This window comes from Papio anubis, chromosome 6, assembly GCF_008728515.1.
Source record: "Papio anubis isolate 15944 chromosome 6, Panubis1.0, whole genome shotgun sequence".
NCBI lineage: Eukaryota > Metazoa > Chordata > Mammalia > Primates > Cercopithecidae > Papio > Papio anubis.
The window spans coordinates 9131754-9143176 of NC_044981.1; positions in this window are offsets into that span (position 1 = coordinate 9131754).

Here is an 11423-nt window from a genome sequence, read left to right on the forward strand (position 1 = left end):
AGAAGAAACTTTAAAATTCCTGGAAAGACACAAACTACCAAAATTGACTCAAGAAAAAAATAAACAACCTTAATTGGTATATTACAAATGAAATATAGAATTGGAAATGAAAATGTCTTCCTACAGAGAAAAACTCAAACCTGATTTCCCCGGTAAATTCTATGAATCATTTAAAGAAAAAAATGACAATTAATTACAAACTCTTTCAGAAAAACAGAAGAGGAGAGAATACTTGCCAAAGCTTATACTATATAAGGATAGTATTATTCTGATATTACAGCCAAAAAAAATGCACTACAAATTTGCACAAATATCTTTCATGTATATAGATATAGACACAAAATTTCTCAACAACAAAATGTTAGCAAACAAAAGTCAGCAGTATATGGAAGAGATTATAAACCATGACCAAGTTAGATTCATACCAGAAATACAGAATTTGGTTTCACATTGAAACACTAATTAATGTCATATGCCCAATTGATGGGATAAAGCTAAAAAAAAAAATACATGAAAATTTCAATAAACACAGAAAGACAAACCCAGCACCCACTCATAACAAAAATTTTCACAGATAAGGAATAGAAGAGATTATTATCAATCTGATAAAGGACACCTACAAAAAACCTACAGCTAACATCAGACATAGCTGTCTGATGTTAATGAATGAAAAGAGTTAAATACCTAAGATAAATCGAACCAAGGAAGTGCAAGAGAATACAACATTGACAAGAGAAATTAAAGATCTAATTAAAGGAGATCCACTCATGCTCATGAAATGAAAGATTAAATACTATTAAGATGTTAATTCTTCTGGAATTGATCTTTAGCCTTTCTTCATTCCTTAATATCCTAATGGGCTTTTTTGTAGAAATTGACAAATTGACCCTAACATTTATGTGGAAATGCAAAGGACCCAGAAAAGCAAAAACAATTCTGAAAAGGAACAGAGTTGGAGGATTCATACTTTCCCACTACAAAACATAAACAAACAGAGCCTAGAGGCTCTTTATGCCTCTAGGTCAAAGGCAAAGAAAGCAGTTGCAGAACTGGTTGGAGTGAGTGATCCTGATTACCAGGGGAAAACCTCACTGCTACTACACTGTGGGGGTAAGGAAGAGTGTCTGCAATGCAAAAGATGGCTTCGGGCATCTCTCATTACTGTAGTATAGACTACAGTAATCAAGACAATATGATATTGGCATAATGATAGACATGTAGTTAAACAGAGCAGAACTGGGAATCTGTAAATAAATCATTATGTTTATGATCCATTAATTTTTCAACACAAGTTGCAAAGCAGTTCAGTAGGGTATAGGACAATCTTTTCAACAAATAGTGCTGGTATTGGATATCCACTTATAAAAATATATTGTCTAAAAATATCCACCAGAAATAGTATAATCACTATAATCAAAATGTTTTACTACATATACTGCACAAAATTTTTAACTAAAATGAGATAAAAGTCATTTTATCTTATAATATAGCTGTAAAAACATCTTAAGCAACATAAGTGTTTCAAATATGTAACTTACAAATTCTAAAGGTAAAATTTATTTCTATGTTACAAAGGATAAATGAATAGCTATTTATAAAGCTGAATTTATATTTGCATGAAGGAATTGATTAACCTGTGTCATCCTGATTAAAGATTTAAATGTATTTACATGAAATAACATTCAACCTAGTCAGGGCATTTTGAAAATAGATATATTGTTAAACTAAGTGGTTGAGTATTTAGTTCTGGGTTTTATTCCTGTTATTGAACTGGCAACCTCAGTTGCATGTAATTTATAAAATTTGTATGGCGAATGTTAGACAACATGATTCCAAGAATTTAAGATTAAACCAAGTGTATTATTTAATATAGGTTGAATTATATTATGAATATTTTTCTATTACATGAGCTATTACACAATATTATACACTTAAAAGTAAAAACTCAATTTAGAGGCAATATAGCCATTAACAAAGAAAATAAGGCAAATATTCTTTTTTTTAACAATTCTCAGATAAAAGACAATTTAACATGTGTAATCTTGAGGGAGTAGAAGCCCAGGGTTTTGGGTAAACTCTTACTTGTAGGTTCTTGGTGTCTTCTATCTATGTACTGTATAAGAATGAAAAAGGCAAGTACTCCCGTGTTAAGCTGAGAACTACTAGGCATTAAATGCATAAATGAAGACAAAGAGTTACTCATGATTCAAGACATACCTTTTGGCTAACAAAAACTAAAAGTCTCTAATTATATTCACACTGCCTTTTCACAGCCTGATATTAATAAAGGATGGAGTATATTTCTAAACCACAATAGCGGTTTGGCATATGTTGAGAAGACTTAGAGAAATTGGGAGTTAAAGTGATATTTTCAACTCTTAAAACATCCCCTTGGCACTACAAAAATCTTCTATTTTTGACCCGGGAAATAGGACTGGGATATGGCCTTGGCCAACTGGCCTTAAGGACATTATTAAAGAAAATCCACATTCAAGAAAAAGATGAGATAAATTACTACAAAAGGCAGAGTTATTTTCATTCATAATTGGCCCTTCAATGTGATTTCTTACAGGCTGATGCTGGGCCTGACCCCTGCAATTCCTGCTTTACCAGCAAGTCCTGGTAGAACCCTCTGAGAATTTTCATATTCCAGGGTTCTTCTTGAAATATTCCACCACTAGCCTGAAGGCAAGTGTAAGTTGCATGAAGGAGTGTCCCAAATGCCCATGACCCCTATTCCTGCTACGCTAACTTCTCTCTTCAGACCTCACTTCTCACCTCATGAAGAGTTCCTTACAATCAACTGACTAAGGAAGAAAGAACTCAGGCCTGGGTCCAGATGGTTCTTCATGATCTGAAGGCACCCTCTAGAAACTTGGTCATTTATAGCACATCAGCCTCTTCCTGAGCTATTCTTAAGGACAGTGGTGCAGAAAATTCCTGCCACAGGGCAGAAATTTAAGCAGTGCACCTGGCCATTTGTCTCAAAGAAGAAATAGTCAGACTAAGAGCAAATTGGCTATAGCCACTGCTGAGTGCCCAATATGCCAACACTAGAGACTAACACTAAGTCCCCAAGCTGTCATAATTCACTTGGGTGATCAGCCAGGTAACTGATGGCAGCTTGATTCATGGATTTTTATGCTGGGGCCAATATTTTGTTCTTACTGGAATATACATTTATCCTGAGTATGGATTTCCCTGACCTGCACACAATGCTTCTGCCAAAACTACCTTTGGTGGACTTACAGAATGCCTTATCCAGTATCATTTTGTTTCATCCACACTGTTTCTGATTAAGGAACTCATTTCACAGCAAACAAAAGTGTGGCAATGGGCCCATCCTCATGAAACTCACTGATTTTAGTATGTTCTCCTTTATCCTGAAGCAGCCGGCTTGATAGAGTGGCCCTTTTAAAGACTCAGTTACAGCACTGACTGAGTGGAAATGCCTTACAGAACTGGGGCAGTGTTCTCCAGGTGGCTGTATATGCTCTAAATTAAGCATCCAATATATGGTGCTACTTGTCCTATGGCGAGGACTCATGGGTCCAGGCATCAAGAGGCAGAAATGTGAGTGGCACCACTCTGTACTACTGCTAGGGATCGAATAGCAAAATATTTGCTCCCCATCGCTGTGATCTTAGGGCACTGCTGGTCTTGGTTCCAAAGAGAGAAATGTTTCCATTAGGATACATAACAATAACCCATTGAACTGGAAGTTATGACTGCCAACTGGCCACTCTGAGCTCTTTATGCCTCTAGGTCAAAGGCAAAGAAAGCAGTCGCAGAACTGGTTGGAGTGAGTGATCCTGATTACCAGGGGAAAACCTCACTGCTACTACATTGTGGGGGTAAGGAAGAGTGTCTGCAATACAGAAGATGGCTTCGGGCATCTCTAACTACTACCATGTCCTGTGACTTCCAGTTAATGGAAAACTAAGCAGCCCAATTCAGCCAAGACTTCTAATTGTCCAGACACTTCAAGAATGAAGGTTTGAGTTACTCTATGAAGCAACAAACCATAACCAGCTGAGGTGCATTCTGAGGGCAAAGTGAATATGGATTGGGTACAGGAAGAGGTGCTTATAAATACAAATTATGACCACATGACCAGTTTCAAAATGAGAGTGTCCTTTTTTAAAATTGTAAATATATTTGTATATGTATTAGTCAAATAGTTTTGTTTCTTCTCTTTCTTATGTCTTTATTATCTATCATAAGGTATCTGTAATTAACTTTACACCACAGTATTTAAGTTATAGGAAATCAAAGGAGAGGGGTGAATATTATTTAAAGGCTTTCTATCCTCTGCTGGGAAACAAGCTGGCATGGTTTTGGTTATGGACAGAATAGTTATACCATGTTAGACAGAAATACAACTATGCTATTGTCCTTTGGAGATTAAGTATGGTTTAAGGATATATAGATACATGGATGTTAAGTTGACAAGGGGTGGAGTGTAATGGTCAGTTTATGTGTCAATTTGGCTAGGCTATAATTCTTAGTTATTCAATCACACATCTAGGTATGTGGTGAAGGTATTTTGTAGAGATAATTAAAGTTCGTAACCAATTAACTTTAAGTAAGGGAGACATCCTAGGTACGCTAGGTGAACCTGATTCCAACAGTTGAAAGATATTAAGGGAAGTACTGAGGAATCCCAGAGGAAAAGATTTCGATTTCTGGGCAGCAACTTCAGCTTATACCTAAGTGTTCTGGCCTGTCCCTCCTGACAGCTGTCCTTCAGATTTCAGAGTTGCTTTGGTGTCCCTCACAATGAGGCAAGCCAGTATCTTATAATAAATCTCTAATATCTCTGACTGGATCTGTCCTCCTGGTTCTGTCCCTCTGGTTGAACCCTGATGGATACAGTCATTTAAAAACCTTTGGGCAGATAATACATTAAAGTTTCTATTAGATGTTAACACTAAAATGCCACTGTTTTGTCTGATGGTTTTCCAAGGGACAGGCTACTGAATATGGAGCTCTGAGGGAAATGACAGGAGTGATGGGGAATGGGTGCTGTCTTAGAATGGGAGCGGTCATCCCATAGGCTCTAGACATTCAAAAAGACTGCAGGAGGGGAAAAGTGTCTGATGAAGGAAAGGATGTCTAGGCATGACGAAGACCTATGCAATGAAGGTAGGGAGGGGCAAAGAGAGAATTTATGGTTGCACATACACATCTCTGGCTACAAGTCCAAAGTAAAATAAGATTCTGTGATTATCAACAAGGAGCCCAGAGACATATTAGTAAGGCAGTGCTGCAACTGTGACCCTATTTTGTTCACTTTTTGCTTTCTTGTTTCTTTTTGCTTCCTTCATCACCTTCTTCTCTTTATAATTACTCTTTATAATTGTTATAGTAGCTACCTTTAAAAGAAAAATCAACAGGACTAGCAAATAAAGTGTGAGAGTTTTCTATATTTTATCTCATCAAATACACTCAGTGGTCCTGTGAGATAGGCATCCTAAGTTATTCCTAAAATGGTTAGAGAGTAGAAACCATTGCCCAAGGCACTTATGTAAATAGAAGTATAAGTACAATTACCCAAGGCCCTTGTATACGTCAATTGCCTGAGGACACCTGCCTGGTGTCAGAGCTAGAATACTATCTTAATTCTGTTCTATCTATAAAACCTAGGCTCTGAATTATTGCATTATCCTGCACTCCAAAGAGAAATAATTTCCATAGAGTCAGCGCCAGTGATCAGATAGAGGACAATTTACAGACCCTGAAGCCACAGTTTAAAAGGGACGTGGAGAGATGACAGGGCTTTGATTTTGAGTTTCTGTTCCACTGGAAGCCAGGACGTCCATCTGACTTCGATTCTCTCCTGATTATTCCTTGCTCCTGAAAAAGATCTTGTTGATACACACACTTCCTTTTTTTCTCATCTAGTGCCACTTTTTAAACTTTGACCTGTTTACTAGAGCAGATTCTTTTCTTGGCCATGTGTAATGGGGAAAGGAGGGTAGGAGACGGTTTCTGCAAACATGGAAAACTTTAGATTGACCTTTCTTTAAGGGAATGCTGAAGTTAGGAGGAGTACCTTTCCTTCTACCACCTAACAAGACAGCTTTTCCAAAGCTCTCTCTAGCTTTGAGATAATGGATTTGCGTATACAAATTCAAGGCAATTTACATGCTTTTTGAAAATCAGAGAAACTCATAGATAATATCAACTTCTGAAAAATCTGAATAGGATAAATTACACTAATTCAAGTAGATGATGTGGAGGTCATTATAATATTAAGAACCTAAAAGAGTATCCTTTCTCACTGCTTAAATTTGTGTGTTTTTTTTTTCCTATAGTCTCATTCAACCTATTTTAAAAATAGGGAACTCTACTGCATCTTCATTTATTTTAATATTATTAAATGGGTTTCATCAAAGTAGAAGCTCTGAGATTGTATGTCCCTATTTTCAACTCTTTTCTCCTCTATTATTCATAACTGTGTGTGCCAATTAATTTCTTAAGTTGGGAAATTACTGCTATGTATTGTTATATATTTAAAAGCTATTTTCCATCAACTAGGGATGGAAATGGGAATACTGTTAGCTTCTTTGCAACTGAGGTTTCTAAATTATTTCTAAAAATTGAGAAATCAGATGCTCTCCCAAACTAGCTGGGCAACCAGTTACCTAGTCTAAACCTCATGAAGGCTTTTAAGAATTAGCTTATATATTTTAAAAGTCCACACATACCCAAGACACATGCTTTCTATAAATATGAAAAACATTTGGTTATTCAACTTGACTTGAAAGCTGAAATTCTGACTCAGTTCATTATTTAAGATACTACATGTTTTCTATAAATAATGTGTTTTTATCATAGCTCTTAGACTTTCATTAATTTCTTAATAGCAATATATATTTTATCAAGAAAGACTAACATGGCTTTCTTTTGCATAGATTTTTTCAGACCATTAACATCTGCTTAAAATTAGTTAACAATACTAAGAATATGAATGAAGAATAGTAGAGTAGGATGCTAATAATTATGATAAAAGCAAAATTTATTTTCCTTTCTATTCTTTTACTCCTAAAGTTGTTACAAAATATGTAGCTCTTGAAACTAAGATCTTGTTGAATTATGAATACTTCCTTTTCTTATTTAACCAGCAATTTAGCTTTTTCTCTTTTCATGTTTAGGAATACTCCAACTTCCTTTCTTCAAAAAAATTGTTTCCAATGAATATCCAATATACTACCGGGTTTTGGAAAACAGTTTGTCCATGTTCCCACTCCAACACTTACTGAATAATATTGGGCAGGTCAATTAACATGTCTCCACTTCAGTTTCTGTATCTGCAAATTGGAAGCTATATTACCTATTTTAATGGGTGATCATAATACTAAATTGATATCTTGCATGCCAAGTGCTTTTAAGAAAGTACAGGATAGTAAACACAAGTTAGTTAATAGTTATGTTTAAACTAAGAAAGTTTAATGAAATGTGTGGATTTTTTTCTCAAACTACTTTAAACTAATAACCTTAGCTGCTAAAGTGCTATATCCTCCTTCTTCTCCCATTCTCCATAATCAGTCCTATGGGGGAGCATGTGAAATTGAAAACCCGTATGACTTCTGTTCAGACTAATCCTGGTTTCTCTACTTACTAATTTTACGATCTTGTATAACGTGCTATGTCTGTCTGAGACTCAGTCTCCTCTTCAATAAAATAAACAAAAAGAATAATACATATATTGACCTATATTAAAGGATGACGTGAAGCTTGTGTGACCTGCATGTGAAACAGTAGAGACTGACACTGCCTTGCCTCACCTGGATATAACCACGGAACAAATACAAATTGTTTTCACTTTGCTCTTACCTAGTGTGTCTATTATTGCCACACTCTCACACTTTTAATCACACTTTTAATTGGCCTTAAAAATTCTTATTATTTTTAAAGTATAGAACTTCATGTCTTTTAAACTGAAAATTAGCCTGAGAATATAAATTACTTATTGTCTTATGAAGATACTCAATCAAAGTTTAATGTTCATTCTTCTTCCTTGCCCATTCAAAAAATAGTCATTGTTGGTACTGAACATGAACTATTATTTTTAAATCGAAGTATGATTTTATAATAAAATAAGGGTTATTTAATAGCTAACCTAGTCAACTATTTTAACCAATTTTTTCTGCATGATCTAGTTAAAGGTGTTAGGTTAACATGGCTGAATAGGAACAGCTCTAGTCTGCAGCTCCCAACGTGATCGACGCAGAAGATGGGTCATTTCTGCATTTCCAACTGAGGTACCTGGTTCATCTCATTGGGACTGGTTGGACAGTGGGTGTAGCCCATGGAGAGCTGAAGCAGGGCGGGGTGTCGCCTCACCCAGGAAGTGCAAGGGGTCAGGGGATTTCCCTTTCCTAGCCAAGGGAAGCCATGACAGGCTGTACCTGGAAAAATAGGACACTCCCACCCAAATACTGCACTTTTCCCAAGGTCTTAGCAACCGACAGACAAGGAGATTCTCTCCTGTGCCTGGCTCGGAGGATCCCAGGCCCACAGAGCCTTGTTCACTGCTAGCACAGCAGTCTGACATTGAACCGCAAGGCAGCAGCCTGGCTGGAGGAGGGGCATCCACCATTGCTGAGGCTTGAGTAGGTAAACAAAGTGGCTGGGAAGCTCAAACTGGGTGGAGCCCACCACAGCTCAACAAGGCCTACAGCCTCTAGACTCTGCCTCTGGGGGCTTAGCTGAACAAAGGCAGCAGACAACTTCTGCAGACTTAAACGTGCCTGTCTGACAGCACTGAAGAGACCAGTGGTTCTCCCAACACTGTGTGTGAGCTCTGAGAATGGACAGACTGCTGCCTCAAGTGGGTCCCTGACCCCTGTGTAGCCTAACTGGGAGACACTTCCCAGTAGGGGCTAACAGACTCCTCATATAGGTGGGTGCCCCTTTGGGATGAAGCTTCCAGAGGAAGGATAAGGCAGCAATATTTGCTGTTCTGTGATATTTGCTGTTCTGCAGCCTCCCCTGGTGATACCCAGGCAAACAGGGTCTGGAGTGTACCTCCAGGAAACTCCAACAAACCTGTAGCTGAGGGACCTGACTGTTAGAAGGAAAACTAACAAATAGAAAGGAATAGCATCAACATCAACAAAAAGGACATCTACACCAAAACCCCATCTGTAGGTCACCAACGTCAAAGACCAAACGTAGTTAAAACCTCAAAGATGGGGAGAAACCAGAGCAGAAAAGTTGAAAATTTCAAAAATCAGAGCACCTCTTCTCCTCCAAAGGATTGCAGTTTGTTGCCAGCAATGGAACAACGCTGGGCAGAGAATGACTTTGACAAGTTGACAGAAGTAGGCTTCAGAAGATCAGTAATAACAAACTTCTCTGAGCTAAAGGAACATATTCGAACTCATCACAAGGAGCTGAAAACCTTGAAAAAAGGTTAGAGAAATAGCTAACTTGAATAAACAGTGTAGAAAAAACCTTAAATGACCTGAAGGAGCTGAAAACCATGGCATGAGAACTTCGTGATGCATGCACAACCTTCAATAGTCAATTTGATCAAGTGGAAGAAAGGATATCAGTCATTGAAGATGAAATTAATGAAATAAAGCGAGAAGACAAGGTTAGAGATAAAAGAGTAAAAAGAAATGAACAAAGCCTCCAAGAAATATGGGACTACGTGAAAAGACCAGATTGACGTTTGATTGGTGTACTTGAAAGTGATGGGGAGAATGGAAACAAGTTGGAAAACACTCTTCAGGATATTATCCAGGAGAACTTCCCCAACCTAGCAAGGCAGGACAACATTCAAATGCAGGAAATACAGACAATACCACAAAGATACTCCTCGAGAACAGCAACCCCAAGACACATAATTGTCAGATTCACCAAGGTTGAAATGAAGAAAAAAATGTTAAGGGCAGCCAGAGAGAAAGGTCGAGTTACCCACCAAGGGAAACCCATCAGACTAACAGGAGATCTCTTGACAGAAACCCTACAAACCAGAAGAGAGTGGGGGCCAACATTCAACATTCTTAAATAAACATTCTTAAAGAAAATAATTTTCTGATGGCCAGTGATGATGAGCATTTTTTCATGTGTCTGTTGGCTGTATGAATGTCTTCTTTTGAGAAATGCCTGTTCATATTCTTTGCCCACTTTTTGATGGGGCTGTTCGTTTTTTTTTTTTTGTAAATTTGTTTGAGTTCTTTGTAGGTTCTGGATATTAGCCATTTGTCAGATGAGTAAATTGCAAAAATTTTCTCCCATTCTGTAGGTTGCCTGTTCACTCTGAAGGTAGTTTCTTTTGCTGTGAAAAAATGCTCATCATCACTGGCCATCAGAGAAATGCAAATCAAAACTACAATGAGATACCATGTCATACCAGTTAGAATGGCAATCATTAAAAAGTCAGGAAACAACAGGTGCTGGAGAGGATGTGGAGAAATAGGAACACTTTTACACTGTTGGTGGGATTGTAAACTAGTTCAACCATTATGGAAAACAGTATGGCGATTCCTCAAGGATCTAGAACTAGATGTACCATATGACCCAGCCATCCCATTACTGGGTATATACCCAAAGATTATAAATCATGCTGCTATAAAGACACATGCACACATATGTTTATTGCGGCACTATTCACAATAGCAAAGACTTGGAATCACCCCAAATGTCCAGCAGTGACAGACTGGATTAAGAAAATGTGGCACATATACACCATGGAATACTATGCAGCCATAAAAAAGGATGAGTTTGTGTCCTTTGTAGGGACATGGATGCAGCTGGAAACCATCATTCTTAGCAAACTATCACAAGAACAGAAAACCAAACACCGCATGTTCTCACTCATAGGTGGGAACTGAACAATGAGATCACTTGGACTCGGGAAGGGGAACATCACACACCGGGGCCTATTATGGGGAGGGGGGATGGGGGAGGGATTGCATTGGGAGTTATACCTGATGTAAATGACGAGTTGATGGGTGCTGACGAGTTGATGGGTGCAGCACACCAACATGGCACAAGTATACATATGTAACAAACCTGCATGTTATGCACATGTACCCTAGAACTTAAAGTATAATAAAAAAAAATTAAAAAAAAGAAAAAAAAGAAAATAATTTTCAACCCAGAATTTCATATCCAGTCAAGCTAAGCTTCATAAAAGAAGGACAGATAAAATCCTTTACAGATAAGCAAATGCTGAGAGACTTTGTTAATACTGGGCCTGCCTTACAAGCGCTCCTGAAGGAAGCACTAAGCATGGAAAGAAATAGCCTGTACCAGCCACTGCAAAAACATGCCAAATTGTAAAGACCATTGATGCTATGAAGAAACTGCATCAATTAACAGGCAAATTAACCAGCTAACATCATAATGACAGGATCAAATTCACACATAACAGTATTAACCTAAATGTAAATGGGCTAAATGCCTGA